General features: G+C 39.7%; 1 protein-coding gene across 3 annotated transcripts in view; it reads left to right on the top strand.

Annotated features, from left to right (window-relative positions):
• ATXN1 (ataxin 1) overlaps positions 1-17,791 on the top strand; it is a 305,384-nt gene that overhangs the window by 135,546 nt on the left and 152,047 nt on the right. The gene's annotated exons all lie outside the window — the stretch shown is intronic.

The following is a 17,791-nucleotide window of genomic DNA, read 5'->3' as shown; positions in this document are numbered from 1 at the left end:
TCTCTACATTACTCAATGTCTTCGGATATACAGTACATTGTTATTCATACAGGTCATCAACATTAATATATAACTGAAGGTTGAGTAAGGTTACTAGTACTATGCTTTAGTTATTGTATACTGATTTTAGTGACATTATGATTCCTTCTCTAAATGAACACCCATTACCAGACAGTAGTGTATTGTGGTAGCTCAGGATGATAGTGAGAAAGACATCATACCACCTGACCACTAAGTGCAGATAAACCGCAAGCGTAGTCCAAGTAGAAAGAGAGCATTTTCAATTCAGCTTTTGGCAGGATTGGAGATGTAAAAATAATACAAAGCTATTGTCACAGATACGTTGTATTTAATGCAGTTGAGGGTGGAGAACCCCAGAGCACACTGGACAAACGCTTTGGCTATTAAAGTCTATGAACACTTTGGTTTATACAACAGGAAAATGTGCCGGCACATACTGCATGCTATGGACACTGTATTGTGCTGTGAATTGAGCCTCACTCAAGTGAGGCAATGTATTTGGAAAGGGAATACCCGTCTTATTTGGCAAGCTGTGCTATGCTGCTCCCACAACTCCCATGGAAATGAATGGAAGCTACAGAAACAGCGTAGCACTGCAGATAACTCCGGTCACCAGTGACATACCTTTAGTGGTGACAGACCACACAACTGCTACGGGGGAGAGTAGGGTCAGGCTCCGAACTCTTTCTTGTTATTTTGACATGAAATAGCTGCATTTTCATATAGACACCACAATACAAAGAGATTATTTAATCTTCCATTGAAGTCAATGCTAACTGTATAAACTGTATAAATTCCTATTCACTCAGCTCCCCCTAGTGGTGGCTGCAGGCAGCCAGTTTTGTAACATATTATGGGAAGGGAAGCAGTGATTTAGAACTGTATAGGGGTAATTTATCAATATTAATGCAAGCTGTCTTCTGTAAATACATCAAGAAATATGGTTGAATTCAGATAAAGTCCAAGGGCAACTTTGTTTTACTCCAATTTTTTTTTTACTTAAAATTACTTCCACTTAACCACCTCCCGACCGCCTAACACAAGAATGTCTCCTGCGGGCGGCCGGGTTATTCCTCTTGGACGCATCGGCGCGTCATCTCGCGAGAGGCGAGATTTCCTGTGAATGCGCGCACACAGGATCGTGCGTTCACAGGATCGGAAGGTAAACCAGTTGATCTACAGCCTGCCAGCGGCAATCATTCGCTGGCAGGCTGTAGATGCGATTTTTTTAACCCTTGAAAGGTATATCAGACGCTGTTTTGTTAACAGCGTCTGATATACCTGCTACCTAGTCCTCTGGTGGTCCCTTTTGCTGGGATCGACCACCAGAGGACACAGGCCGTTCTGTAATAAGTAGCACTAAGCACCACACTACACTACACCCCCCCTGTCACTTATTAACCCCTTATTAATCCCTGATCACCCCCCTGTCATCGATCACCCCCCTGTAAGGCTCCATTCAGACGTCCGTATGTGTTTTGCGGATCCATGGATCCGCGGATCCGCAAAACACAGACACCGCGGATCTGCAAAACACGTACACCGGCAATGTGCTTTCCGCATTTAGCGGATCCGCACATTGCCAGAACTATATAAAGGCATCTTATGACAATAAAGGCATCTTATCTTATCTTATATAGAAATTGCAATTGCGGACAAGAATAGGACATGTTCTATAGGCTCTACAAAAAACGCAGTGTTCGCCCGATTAGGCACATTTGCGTTCAGTCCGCCCCACCGCAGTGACAGAATATTTTTTTTTCTGATCGCTGCAAAAACACAGTAAAATCGCAGCGGCGCTATAAAGATCACTTTTGAGGGGCATGGCGAGTTCATAGAAGATTTAATTTTTTTGGCACAAGTTAGCGTAAATTGATTTTTATGTTTTATTTTTTTTTTTTTTTACAAAGTCTCATATTCCACTAACTTGTGACAAAAAAGAAAATCTCACATGAACTCAACATACCCCTCACGGAATCCAAATGCGTAAAAAATTTTAGACATTTATATTCCAGACTTCATTCTCACGCTTTAGGGCCCCTAAAATGCCAGGGCAGTATAAATACTCCACAAGTGACCCCATTTTGGAAAGAAGACACCCCAAGGTATTTCGTGAGGAGCATGGCGAGTTCATGTAAATTTTATTTTTTGTCACAAGTTAGTGGAATATGAGACTTTGTAAGAGAAAAAAAATAACTTTTTCCGCTAACAGTGTGCCAAAAAAAAATATTCTAGGAACTTGCCATGCCCCTCACGGAGTACCTTGGGGTGTCTTCTTTCCAAAATGGGGTCACTTGTGGGGTATTTTAGGGGCCCTAAATCATGAGAAGAAGTCTGGAATCCAAATGTCTAAAAATTCCCTCCTAAAAGGAATTTGTGCCCCTTTGCCCACCTAGGCTGCAAAAAAGTGTCACACATGTGGTATCGCCGTACTCAGGAGAAGTAGCGCAATGTGTTTTGGGGTGTATTTTTACATATACCCATGCTGGGTGAGATAAATATCTCTGTAAAATGACAACTTTGTATAAAAAAATGGGAAACGTTGTCTTTTACAGAGATATTTATCTCACAAAGGCAAAGGGGCGCAAATTCCAATGAGTATCTTTACGATTTCACAGGGCATTTTTTACGCATTTGGATTCCAAACTACTTCTCACGCTTTAGGTCCCCTAAAAGGCCTGGGCAGTATAAATACCCCACAAGTGACCCCATTTTGGAAAGAAGACACCCCAAGGTATTCGTGAGGGGTATGGTGAGTACATGTAAAATTTTATTTTTTGTCACAAGTTAGTGGAATATGAGACTTTGTAAGAAAAAAAAATAAAAATAATCATTTTCCTCTAACTTGTGACAAAAAATAAAAACTTCCATGAACTCACTATGTCCATCAGCAAATACCTTAGGGTGTTTACTTTCCGAAATGGGGTCATTTGCGGGGTGTTTCTACTGTCTGGGCATTGTAGAACCTCAGGAAACATGACAGGTGCTCAGAAAGTCAGAGCTGCTTCAAAATGCGGAAATTCACATTTTTGCACCATAGTTTGTAAACACTATAACTTTTACCCAAACCAATAAATATACACTTATTGCATTTTTTTTATCAAAGATATGTAGAACAATAAATTTAGAGAAACATTTATATAGAAATGTAGTTTTATTTGAAAAATTTTACAACAGAAAGTGAAAAATGTAATTTTTTTGCAAAAATTTCGGTCAATTTTGATTAATATTTAAAAATGTAAAAATGGCAGCAGCACTAAATGAAAGCTCTATTAGTGAGAAGAAAAGGAGGTAAAATTCATTTGGGTGGTATGTTGTATGACCGAGCAATAAACCGTGAAAGTAGTGTAGTGCAGAAGTGTAAAAAGTGGCCTGGTCATTAAGGGTGTTTAAGCTAGGGGGGCTGAGGTGGTTAAAGGACATCTGTCAGCAGTTTTTTACCTATGAAACTGGCCGACCTTTTGGATATGCGCTTGATAGCTGAAGGCATATGTGTTGGTCGCATGTTCATATGTGCCCGCATTGCTAAGAAAAATTAAGTTTTAATATAGGCATATGAACCTCTAGGAGCTGTGAGGTGTTGCTGTTACACCTAGGGGCTCAGCTCTCTCTACAACTGCTGCGCCTTCTCCTCTACTTTAACTGACAGGGCCAGACAGGATAAACATCATTTTTCTCAGTAATGTGGATGCCTTCAGCTCCCAAGTGCACATGTAACAGGTCAGCCAGTGTCATAGGTAAAAATCGGCTGACAGATGCCCTTTAAATAAAGAAAATGTAAATTCATCAGAAATCTGGGGCGTTTTTTTGTTCTGTGATGCCTGGGAGTGATTGATGTACATGCACTGGGAAACTAGGCCGGGGAGAGGGCCCATACTATGTTTTACTATGGGCCCTATGAGATCTGTGTATGCTCCTGCTGGCCACCCTGGCATCAGAAATGGATACCGATCTCAGCAATGAATGGGAATTATTCTTTTAAGCAACTCTGAAAACCTAAGAACACCAAACTGTTTTAGTCAATGTGTCCTGTGAGCTCTGCAAATAGACTATACTACATGAATTGCCATCTTCTTATCTTTTATTATTGTATACGTTTATTTTATGACTGTCTTTATTTTATGGTTAGACTGACTTTTGGCTTTCATGAAGTAAATGTATTTATGATGGTGCTTCTATGTGTTTTTCAGCTGGTTATTATGACATGGAAATAAATGTATGATTGCCATTCTTGCATTTGAATGTTTAGATTACGTTGCAGTTTTCAGTTCTTACTATCTAATTAGTTTTTTTCAACATAAGTAACATATTATTACACATTTTCAAAATGTTTCTTGCCTGTTTAATAAAATGGATGTCCAATCTGTGCAGCATTTGTTCACATTACCAGTTCCAGGTGATTAAAGATGTTCATGAGTGGGTCCCACATCCAGGTGGAAATGTATTTCGCTGCAAGAAAAATGAAATATTACAGCTAGTGCACCCATTCATTTTAATGTTATAAATAGACACATGTAGTCATCCAGAGCCAAGATCTCTGCATGACATGGCTGTCTTTTCTCACTAATAGCAGTGGTTTCCAAGAAGGAATTCACCAAGCTATCATCTGTGAAGAGTAAGAACAGCTGCAGAACTGAGAATGAAGACTTCCTGAATATGTTGATTAGTAGTAAGATAAGCAGATAAATGGTGGTATTGGTAGAGTAATGTATTATTGGACTTCATAAGCCACAGTTACAGAGGTGTGTTTAAAATTATAAATGGTGAAAGCTTGCTTGATTGTGGAAGGTAGTGCATTCTAAAGCACAGGTGCAGCAAAAAGAGAGAGATTGTAGGTCAGGAATGAGGCAGTTGTGATCAGTGAGGAAGGCAGGCATATACCATTAGAAGATTGCATATAGCACAAGCAGGATGGTCAACAGAAGAGGTGTGGGAACATGCTAAATTGTAGAGTGCTTTGTAGGTGAGGACAAGGAAAACAAGCCATTGGAATGCACCACTCAAAAAGTTTTATGGCCTACAAATTGTGGCTTCTTATATGGGCTTTTCAGGCACTGGGTCCTAGTTTGTCTCAAACTAATGAGGCCTGTAGATAAAGGCAAAAATGGTACTAGGTCTTAGTATGAACATGAATGAATATTAAGCAATACTCAATCCATATGCTGTAATATAGTGTTGATCGAGCACCAAAGTGCTTGTGTGCTCAAGTAGAACACTTTGTGATGCTCGGGTGCTCTACCGAGTCAATAGGGAGAACCCGAGCATTAAACCAGGCACCCCCTGCTCTGAAGAGGGGAGGGTGTCAGGACTCTAGTTTCGGCTTAGGAGTCCCTGCTCTGACGCCATATATAGCTATGTCCATATATGGAGTCAGTGCTTGGGAACACCCCAGTGTATTTAAATCAAATTTAGCCTATATTTCAGAAAATTTTCTGCCAGGATTCAAACTCACGATCTTCTGTATTAGAGGCAAGGCACTTAACCACTCAGCTATAATAGCTGCATAGTCAGTTACTTTAAAAAAGACTTCTACTGTACTGTACGTCTACTGAGACCTCTACAGTAGTAGTCTCATAATTTTTTATTTATTTTTTTAATTACTGGCTATGCAGCTATATAGTGTAGTGGTTAAAGTTCTGGGCTGTGATGCAGAAGCTGTGAGTGCAAATAGAGGATAAACTTAATTTAAATATACATATATATATATATATACTGTATGTGTATATGTATATATATTTATATATATATGTGTTTTTAGCCATAATATATTTACACATATTATTATATATTTAGAATATATTATATATTATAATATATGTAAATATATATGGCTAACACATCAGTATTAGTTTCCCACATATTATGCATTCATATATATCAGACGTATGATTTTATATACAGTACAGACCAAAAGTTTGGACACACCTGCTCATTCAAAGAGTTTTCTTTATTTTCATGACTATGAAAATTGTAGATTCACACTGAAGGCATCAAAACTATGAATTAACACGTGGAATTATATACAAAACTAAAAACTGTGAAACAACTGAAAATATGTCATATTCTAGGTTCTTCAAAGTAGCCACCTTTTGCTTTGATTACTGCTTTGCACACTCTTGGCATTCTCTTGATGAGCTTCAAGAGGTAGTCACCTGAAATGGTCTTCCAACAGTCTTGAAGGAGTTCCCAGAGATGCTTAGCACTTGTTGGCCCTTTTGCCTTTACTCTGCGGTCCACCTCACCCCAAACCATCTCGATTGGGTTCAGATCCGGTGACTGTGGAGGCTAGGTCATCTGGCGCAGCACCCCATCACTCTCCTTCATGGTCAAATAGCCCTTACACAGCCTGGAGGTGTGTTTGGGGTCACTGTCCTGTTGAAAAATAAATGATGGTCCAACTAAACGCAAACCGGATGGAATAGCATGCCGCTGCAAGATGCTGTGGTAGCCATGCTGGTTCAGTATGCCTTCAATTTTGAATAAATCCCCAACAGTGTCACTAGCAAAGCACCGCCACACCATCACACCTCCTCCTCCATGCTTCACGGTGAAAACCAGGCATGTAGAGTCCATCCGTTCACCTTTTCTGCGTCGCACAAAGACACGGTGGTTGGAACCAAAGATCTCAAATTTAGACTCATCAGACCAAAGCACGGAATTCCACTGGTCTAATGTCCAATCCTTGTGTTCTTTAGCCCAAACAAGTCTCTTCTGCTTGTTGCCTGTCCTTAGCAGTGGTTTCCTAGCAGATATTCTACCATGAAGGCCTGATTCACACGGTCTCCTTTTAACAGGTGTTCTAGAGATGTGTCTGCTGCTAGAACTCTGTGTGGCATTGACCTGGTCTGTAATCTGAGCTGCTGTTTACCTGCGATTTCTGAGGCTGGTGACTCGGATGAACTTATCCTCCGCAGCAGAGGTGACTCTTGGTCTTCCTTTCCTGGGGCAGTCCGCATGTGAGCCAGTTTCTTTGTAGCGCTTGATGGTTTTTGTGACTGCACTTGGGGACACTTTCAAAGTTTTCCCAATTTTTTCGGACTGACTGACATTCATTTCTTAAAGTAATGATGGCCACTAGTTTTTCTTTACTTAGCTGCTTTTTTCTTGCCATAATACAAATTCTAACAGTCTATTCAGTAGGACTATCAGCTGTGTATCCACCTGACTTCTCCACAACGCAACTGATGGTCCCAACCCCATTTATAAGGCAAGAAATCCCACTTATTAAACCTGACAGGGCACACCTGTGAAGTGAAAACCATTTCAGGTGACTACCTCTTGAAGCTCATGAAGAGAATGTCCAAGAGTGTGCAAAGCAGTAATCAAAGCAAAAGGTGGCTACTTTGAAGAACCTAGAATATGATATATTTTCAGTTGTTTCACACTTTTTTGTTATGTATATAATTCCACATGTGTTAATTCATAGTTTTGATGCCTTCAGTGTGAATCTACAATTTTCATAGTCATGAAAATAAAGAAAACTCTTTGAATGAGAAGGTGTGTCCAAACTTTTGGTCTGTACTGTATATATATATTTTTTCTAGCAATTACACATTTATTCTGTGCCATACATTTTTAAAAATTACAAAAAATATAAAATATATAAAACTAATTTAACCTCTATTTCAGAAAAGTTTGTGACAGAATTTGAACTCGCAGCTTCTGCATCTTAGCCCAGAACTTTAACCATTACACTATATAGCTGCATAGCCAGTCACTAAGAAAATTAAATGAGACTTCTACTGTATAGGTCTCAGTAGAAGTACAGTACAGTAGAAGTATCATAAAAAAATTTTTATATATTTTTTTGTTACTGGCAATGCAGCTAATATAGCTGAGTGGTTAAGTGCCTTGCCTCTAATGCAGAAGGTTGTGAGTATGAATCCCAGCAGAAACTTTTCTGAAATACAGGCTAAATTAGATTCAAATACACTGGGGTGTCCCCAAGCACTCCATAGCTATATATGGAGTCAGAGCAGGGACTCCTAAGCTGCGGACTCACACTGAGGGATTCCCTCACTGTACAGCGATCTTCTGCATATAAATAGAGGCTAAATTAGATTTAAATACACTGACTCTAGCATCGGCCGAACTCCGCGATGTGCCGAGCATAGCGATGCTTGAGCCAAACTGGTGTTGGGCTGAACATGCTTGCTCAACACTACTGTAATACTACAAAGAGAAAAATATGGAAAATTTCAGCCCGCACAACCCCTAGCAGGTGCAGATTGCTATGGCGAAATATAAATATAAATGTAAAAACACAAAATGCAATCGCACACTGCAACCAGCACTCTGCCTTGCCTTTATGCTGGATGTTGAATAAGGCATTGGTGTACATTTTGGCCAAAGCGTAATAAGCCACTCACCGCGTCAAGGTTGCCTTCATGAGTGGTCCCTAACACTAGTTCCTACCTTTTATGGGCCATGACAGCCACATAAAGTCCAGGGAGCGCAGGTACAGCATGCTGGTTGCAGTGTGCTGGTTGCAGTGTGCGATTGCATTTTGTGTTTTTACATTTATATTTCTATTTCGCCATAGCAATCTGCACCTGCTAGGGGTTGTGCGGGCTGAAATTTTCCATATTTTTCTCTTTGTAGTACGTATTGGAGGCGTGGCGATCTCCAAGCAGTCAAGCACACCTGTCCAGAATCTGCCCCCTGGAGGCTGGTTTTAAAGTCAGTATAAAACTGAGTCTGCTTATACAGCACCTACCAGTAACCATTAGGTTCCAGGAGAAGTATAAAGTGGGCTCAGCATGCATGTGAGTACTTGCATCCCTGGATCCGATGAAAGCTGTAATGGCACCGGACGGGATTAAAAGCAGAGTGTGCTTGGCATGCATGCTGTACCTGCGCTCCCTGGACTTTATGTGGCTGTCATGGCCCATAAAAGGTAGGAACTAGTGTTAGGGACCACTCATGAAGGCAACCTTGACGCGGTGAGTGGCTTATTACGCTTTGGCCAAAATGTACACCAATGCCTTATTCAACATCCAGCATAAAGGCAAGGCAGAGTGCTGGTTGCAGTGTGCGATTGCATTTTGTGTTTTTACATTTATATTACTACTGTAATACTATTGTCATAGCTTAGCTGTCCAAAGTATGAAGCCTCATAGATGTAAAACTAAGAGGTCTGGGGTCAATTTTTTTTTGCCCCTTTATGCTTTGTTCTTAGTAGAGCACTAGAGGGGCACTGTCCTACTTCTGCATTTCATAAATATAAGTAGAGCAATAAAGTCCATCCCAAAACTCAATCTTTCTTTGTCGCTACCGACAAATAAAGATCTAGTTTTGGAATGGACTGTATCGCTCTACTTGTGCTTATCCTGACCAACATTAGTAATAAAGTTTGCTGACAATCATTGTCCACAAGGCAACTCCTAAATAGGCAACTATAAGGATTGTGCCTTGCTGCACAACCTATCAAGGTGTCTGCTCATTGATTGTGTCCTTATGGTAAGTGTTCCCTCCTTTGAAGTGTTCCCCTCCTTTTAATTCTTTCTAAGCATGTTTCATAAATACTGACAAGTAACAGAAAGAGAGGCCACTTTATATGCTACTACATGGTCTTTACCATCATGCTATGGAAGACTATTTTGTGCAGTTGAATAGCTTTTTAATTGACTTGGCTCTGGAAGCACTTAAATAAATTGTGTTCTTTCTCTATGGTCTCATGGAAAATACATATTCCCATCTGATTTGATGCTTTGATTAGGATAATTTCCTGAGTCAAACATAGGCTAGAAATCAATAAAACATTTATTTTGCAGCAGTTTAGTGTAATAAAGCATAGGCACATAGACTGCATTCTTTGTAGAGAAATAGTTAAAGTGGTATTCCAGTTTTAATGATTAAATTGTATTTCTTTAGTGAATAGGATGTTGAACAACTGCCTGCCGGATCCGGAAATCTGTATGCAAACGGATATCAATTGTAGACGGATCCAGATCTGTCTCACAAATGCATTGCAATACCGGATCCATCTCTCTGGTGTCATCTGGAAAAATGGATCGGGTTTTTTATTTTTTTCACATTTTTAAAGGTCTGCGCATGCACAGAGAGGGAAACTGGATCTGTCTTTCTGGAACACTTGGTGCCAGCATTAATGACTTTCAATGGAAAACAATGCCGGCGTTCCGGCAAGTGTTCCGGAATTTTGGACGGAGAAAATACTGCAGCATGCTGCGGTATTTTCTCCGGCTAAATACCGTAAGAGTGAACTGAAGACATCCTGATGCGTACTGAACGGATTGCTCTCCATTCAGAATGCATTAGGGTAAAACTGATCAGTTCTTTTCCGGTATTGAGCCCCTAGGACTGAACTCAATACCGGAAAAGAATAACGCGAGTGTGAAAGTACCCTTAAATGTGAATTCCAGTTGAAGTCTAAAAATTGTAGTCATGGAGATGTCTTGGTACGATATGATATGAGATGTCTTGGTACGATACGGCATGTCCATTCACTACACAGAGAGCCCTTCATTTGAACTAATGCAATGTAATGCTACAGTACATAGTGTGTCATGAAGCATCTTCTTCAAGTGATAAGTTGGTTAGGGATGAGAGTAGCTGGAAGTTGTCTCTTTTTTTGGTTCTAAATAAGTTAAGTGAATGCAGCCCAGGCTATAATATAGATTGTTAATGTATATTTATAAGGTTATTCAAGATTTACAAGGCTGCTCAACATTCTGTGTAGATCGTATCTAGCGGAGTTAGAAAGAAATGCTAGGAGATTTTGGCTCTGAAGTCTGCAAAACTATGAATGCAGCTCTGGACTGTAACGCAAGCAGTAGCACAAGATCAGTAGAAAAAAAGTCATGTAATGTGTATTTACAAATCTACTGAACTTTCTGTGCAGATCTTATCTATATTAGATGGCAACTGTGGATCAAATGTGACAATGTTTTTTTTTTGTAAAATGTTCTATAAATAAGGGTGAATATTTAGTATGAGTAAATTGTTCCATTCTCCATTACAATGAGTAAAAACAAACATCTTCTATGTGATGTGTGTTTCCAGAGAGATTTTACTTTTTTAGGAAACAGTTTATTCTACAGGTTGGGCCATTTATATGGATACACCTTAATAAAATGGGAATGGTTGGTGATATTAACTTCCTGTTTGTGGCACATTAGTATATGTGAGGGGGGAAACTTTTCAAGGATGGGTGGTAACCATGGTGGCCATTTTGAAGTCGGCCATTTTGAATCTAACTTTTGTTTTTTCAATAGGAAGAGGGTCATGTGACACATCAAACTTATTGGGAATTCAGAAGAAAAACAATGGTGTGCTTGGTTTTAACAGTAACTTTATTCTTTCATGAGTTATTTACAAGTTTCTGACCACTTATAAAATGTGTTCAATGTGCTGCCCATTGTGTTGGATTGTCGATGCAACCCTCTTCTCCCACTCTTCACACACTGATAGCAACACCGCAGGAGAAATTCTAGCACAGGCTTCCAGTATCCGTAGTTTCAGGTGCTGCACAGCATATGCTGTGAAGATACGAGATGTGCAGCACCTGAAACTACGGATACTGGAAGCCTGTGCTAGCATTTCTCCTGCGGTGTTGCTATCAGTGTGTGAAGAGTGGGAGAAGAGGGTTGCATTGACAATCCAACACAATGGGCAGCACATTGAGCACATTTTATAAGTGGTCAGAAACTTGTAAATAACTCATGAAAGAATAAAGTTATGTTAAAACCAAGCACACCATTGTTTTTCTTGTGAAATTCCCAATGGATTTTAGGATTTGGACTAGAGGAGACAATATTTCCTCCTCTCTCTTTAGCTCTCTCTTTCTGGCAAAGAGCTGATGTTCACAGCAGATACAAATATATTATGCACTAATTAGATGTACTGTTCTTGTCAGATTTCATCCTTATTGCATGACTTCAAGTGCATCTGCTCCAAACAGGTTGCTGGGCTTCAAGTTGTTTAGCGTCTATTTTATTATATTTAGCTTTTGACTATGACTTACAGAGGCTAGATATAGCTAAATATGCTTATATAGTATGGTATAACAGTTTTTTTTTCCGTTGCGTAGCTCTTAAATGCACAAACAACCTTCAAATGTAAATATGCGTAAATTCCACAGAATCTGCACCACAGGTCTGAATTTTTACCCCAATATTTATCACAGCTGGGGTTTTATCTATTTGTATCCAATCTAGGCAAGCCTCTGTGAGTGGTTTACATAGCTCACAGAGGATAGCCCACTCTCGATACACTATTAGGCACTGAATTAAACAGTGTATGTTCCTAGTTACTCATAGTGAGTAGAAAAACTGAAATTGAAAAAGAATATTAGAATTTCCATAACATTTAATTATATAGTGCTCCAGCAGTCATCTGAGATTGGGAGTGCTTCTTCTAGGTTTTGGAGTCAATTGGGTAGCCCTAGTCAGTGATTGACAGACTTCCCTGTATGAACAAGCATACTGCGATAGAAGTCAATCACTGGGTAGTCCCGCCCACTGGACTCCTACGCAGAGGAAGAGCAGGGATTTAAAAGAATAAATTATAAGTTATCTTTTTCCCACAAAACTATGTATAAATCTGCTCAGCTCCTCCTGCTCTATAACCTGCTGCCTGCAGCTCGACCATGAACATCAATGTGACAGGTTCCATTTAAAGTCATAGCCTTTTGGACATGGCCTTATACTACTAATTCAACCCTGCTTATAAATAGAGGTGGCATGACATTACTCATGGTGTATATGGAGTATGCTATTTAAAACATGGCCTGGTACTAGTTATAGTGAGGTACTTCGATCGAGTCATCCTTTGACCATGTAAGATGCCAGCAGTTCAATATGTAAGAAGAATTCTCTATGTAAGGTCTCAGAGTAAGGTCTCAGGCATCTAAGGTCTCAGGGGACAATATCACTTGCACAACATTTTGGTGATTTCTAGGATGAAAATCTGTCATTTTTGGGGCCTTACTGGGCCAGATTGTTGGAAAAAGAGATAAAACCTGGGCCAGAATTGAAGCTCAGTTTGTGATTAATGTTGTTTTAGAGATTAATTGAATATGCTAGCAGTATAGAGGGAAAATTGAATGCATGTCTTTGGGACACTTTTTTCATATTCTGATCTCACTTGCTGACACATCTAATACATCATGACATTGGTATAGACATTTCTATAGCATACAATATGGCAGAATAAAGTTATGACTGAAAACAGGCTATGTGATATCCAAAGCTCATCTACCTGCTGTGGCCATGTACATCCGCCTTCAAAACTTCGGGGCACATTTATTAAGACCGTCGTTTTAGATGCCGGTCTTAATAGCCCCTATAGTGGCACCGGCCTCTACATAACTTCGTCAGATCCACCTCAGATTCTTCCTAGCTGTCTTACATTAAGACCATTTTCTACTCCTAAAACAGGCAAATAAAATGATGAATGAGATGGGCTTTCCGGCCTGTCCCCTTCCTCGCCCACACCACGTTAACTTTTTACACCTGGAGTGAGCGGAGAAAAGTCGCATATTCTGCCGCAACATGGCATGTGAAAGAATCTGCGCCAGAGTGACGTATATCTATTTGTAAATGACCCCTTTCTCTCTTTCATCTCCTGGAGCTCTTGGTAATGTAGACAGCTCCAGGACTTGAAGCTGGAGCCTGGGTAGGAACATATCATGTCTGCCCCTACCTCCACCCTTCACACTTACTCTATCTAGAATCTTCTGGAACCAGGGGGAGGGACCAGCCAGCACCCTCTGCTCCAGAGAGGGCCGGGGCAGGATAGGTAATTCTGGCCATGCCTAGCTCATGCTGGAACATAGTGAGTACAAGGTGCATTACATTAACACTACAAACAGTAAAAACCAATTGCAGATACCCCCTGTTTTACTGGGATATTGCATATGATTATACATGTTGACTATATAAATAAAAATAAAAAAAAGTACCCTCCAATGGTTTATACAGAGAGAAACACTTTTAGTGTATGTTCATTTTGGAATTGATAGATGAATGTTTCCTCCATAACTGAATACAAAGCATTCAAGAATATAAATCACTATACAAAGCTCTAGTGCAGATATCAATCATCAGTATTGTGAACACACGTACCACTCAGGATTAGCATTCTAACGTGTGTGTGTGTGTGTGTATATATACAGACGTGGACAAAATTGTTGGTACCCTTTGGTCAATGAAAGAAAAAGTCACAATGGTCACAGAAATAACTTTAATCTGACAAAAGTAATAATAAATTAAAATTCTATAAATGTTAACCAATGAAAGTCAGACATTGTTTTTCAACCATGCTTCAACAGAATTATGTAAAAAAATAAACTCATGAAACAGGCATGGACAAAAATGATGGTACCCCTAGAAAACACAGAACATAATGTGACCAAAGGGACATGTTAATTCAAGGTGTGTCCACTAATTAGCATCACAGGTGTCTACAACCTTGTAATCAGCCATTGGGCCTATATATATGGCTCCAGGTAATCACTGTGTTGTTTGGTGATATGGTGTGTACCACACTCGACATGGACCAGAGGAAGCAAAGGAAAGAGCTGTCTCAAGAGATCAGAAAGAAAATTATAGACAAGCATGTTAAAGGTAAAGGCTATAAGACCATCTCCAAGCAACTAGATGTTCCTGTGAGTACAGTTGCACATATTATTCATAAGTTTAAGATCCATGGGACTGTAGCCAACCTCCCTGGACGTGGCCGCAGGAGGAAAATTGATGACAAATCTAAGAGACGGATAATCCGAATGGTAACAAAAGAGCCTAGAAAGACTTCTAAAGAGATTCAAGGTGAACTTCATGCTCAAGGAACATCAGTGTCAGATCGCACCATCCGTCGTTGTTTGAGCCAAAGTGGACTACATGGGAGACGACCAAGGAGGACACCATTGTTGAAAACGAATCATAAAAAAGCAAGACTGGAATATGCCAAACTACATGTTGACAAGCCACAAAGCTTCTGGGAGAATGTCCTGTGGACAGATGAGACAAAAATCGAAGTTTTTGCCAAGGCACATCAGCTGTATGTTCACAGACGAAAAAATGAAGCATATCAAGAAAAGAACACTGTCCCTACTGTGAAACATGGAGGAGGCTCTGTTATGTTCTGGGGCTGCTTTGCTGCGTCTGGCACAGGGTGTCTTGAATCTGTGCAGGGTACAATGAAATCTCAAGACTATCAAGGAATTCTAGAGAGAAATGTACTAGCCAGTGTCAGAAAGCTTGGTCTCAGTCGCAGGTCATGGGTCTTGCAACAGGACAATGACCCAAAACACACCGCTAAAAACACCCAAGAATGGCTAAGAGGAAAAAATTGGACTATTCTAAAGTGGCCTTCTATGAGCCCTGACCTCAATCCTATTGAGCATCTTTGGAAGGAGCTGAAACATGCAGTCTGGAAAAGGCACCCTTCAAACCGGACACAACTGGAGCAGTTTGCTCATGAGGAGTGGGCCAAAATACCTGCTGAGAGGTGCAGATGTCTCATTGACAGTTACAGGAAGCGTTTGATTGCAGTGATTGCCTCAAAAGGTTGCGCAACAAAATATTAAGTTAGGGGTACCATCATTTTTGTCCATGCCTGTTTCATGAGTTTATTTTTTTACATAATTCTGTTGAAGCATGGTTGAAAAACAATGTCTGACTTTCATTGGTTAACATTTATAGAATTTTAATTTATTATTACTTTTGTCAGATTAAAGTTATTTCTGTGACCATTGTGACTTTTTCTTTCATTGACCAAAGGGTACCAACAATTTTGTCCACGTCTGTATATATATGATGAATAAATACACCGCAGCACATCCAGTTAGTGAAAAACAGTGGGATCCTTTATTCACCTATGCAACGTTTCGGTCCGCTTGCTGGGACCATTCCCAGCAAGCGAACCGAAACGTTGCATGGGTGAATAAAGGATCCCACTGTTTTTCACTAACTGGATGTGCTGCGGTGTATTTATTCATCTTGGATCTACACTTTGGTAAAGTGCAATACCGCTGGCACCCTACTACTTGTTACCAGGTGTGCTGCCCTGAATTCCCTCAACTATATATATATATATATAATTTATATGGATGAATTACAGTATATACCGGTATGTAAATTATGAAATTACAGTATGTCCAAAGATTAATATAAGCTTCAATGAGGAACTATAAGTACTCCTGAAGTAAATTTTAGTAAGTACTTTTATTCATCATGGAATAACAAATCTGTAGTATTCTTTGTGACTCTACGTTGCCCAGTCCCTATATAATTCCTCCTAGAAGTTTATGGATAAATGTACAACTGGGTGTTACCAGTTTGGAAGGGTCTCTGCACAGTTTGAAACGTATCCAATAACAAAAGAGTGAATGGATCTTAGCAGCTCAACCAAGTAACCAAAAAATGGACAGGTGCACACCCCACGGCACCGCCAATGCCATAACAATAATAAAAATAAATAGTAAAAATAAATATATAAAACGGGGGGGCACTCAATATCTAGCAATAGATGGACTACTATAAATGCACAAATAGCACTTTATTCACAATAAAAAGGTCTATGGGTGATATAGTGGATATAACATACATATACAACCAATAAAAACACACTAAATAATAGTAAATAGAGGATAAAAAAGTTTAAAACAATTCTAGGTGCAATCTCTGCCTAATGTCCCCCTGTATAGAGGCATATATATTGGTGGTACTGGGCTGTATAGTTCCAATTGAGTGATTAAGCCCCTATTGTTGGGGTATAGTCCTCCGGTAAAATTGGCCCCCTATATATAACTGGAAATATATAACCTTTATTTATTTTCTATAGGAAAAGATGCTCCAGAATTTCTATTTCCAGGGGACTGCAAGCAGTTAATAAAATAGACATGTCAGGAGAGGTGACAGGTCCATTGCACAAAAGATTTACATTTTTTGTAAGCCTCTAGATGTCATCCATATTCAAATCACCAAAAAGTCTGCTGAACATAAAAACTGCATAACATTATACTGTATTAATAAGGGGTGTTAATATGTAATAAGGAATGCAAATCTAGTGATCAAGGAGGCATTTCAGTAAAGCCTTACAGGAACTTCGGTAAGTTCTTTGGGAGGCATGAATCATTTTTATTTTCTACCGCAAGAATGTTCCAAGCAGGTTATAAAAATCCAATGTCTTTTATTATGTACATGATCTATTGGTGAGGGATGTCCCTTTTCACCCCGTGCAAGGAAATCCATAGGAGCCAGTTCCCCAGCAGCCGTAGCATGTTCCTTGTACAGACAATTATTGAGGAAAATAAGATTAGCTGACTGTAAGCCAAAATAAAGATCGCCTGCAAGTCTGAGACAGTTGTCATTTTAAATACAGATGACTAGCTTCATTCTAAATTGGAGGACTGAGTTTTTGTGATTACTTGTCTGGGGTTGCCTGAAAGACAAAAAAACTTCAGCACTGAAAGCCTCCTTGTGTTCAGATCACAGAAGGCGGCATGCCAGGATGACGAAGGGAAGAGCTGGATGCTATTCATCTGAATGAAATGCACACAGTTGCCACCTAGTGCACGCCAGGAATTTTCTTCTTCTTACGCTGTCTGAGAGTTTCAAACTGTTTCTTCAAGATTGTTCTTTCTCTTATTCAGACTTCAACTTTTTTCTTTTGCATTGATAAAAAAAATGAGCAACGAGAAGCTCTTCCTAAGATCTGTGGGCTTAATCGAAATAATGAACACCTAAGCCTCTTCCTAAGAAGGTTGGGATTTAGCAATTTGTTAGCTGCCAAAGTTCCACTTTGGACA

The sequence above is a fragment of the Bufo gargarizans genome, chromosome 5, assembly GCF_014858855.1.
Source record: "Bufo gargarizans isolate SCDJY-AF-19 chromosome 5, ASM1485885v1, whole genome shotgun sequence".
NCBI classification, from domain to species: domain Eukaryota; kingdom Metazoa; phylum Chordata; class Amphibia; order Anura; family Bufonidae; genus Bufo; species Bufo gargarizans.
Note: the sequence above shows the minus strand (reverse complement) of the source record. Positions and strands in the feature narration are given on the sequence as shown.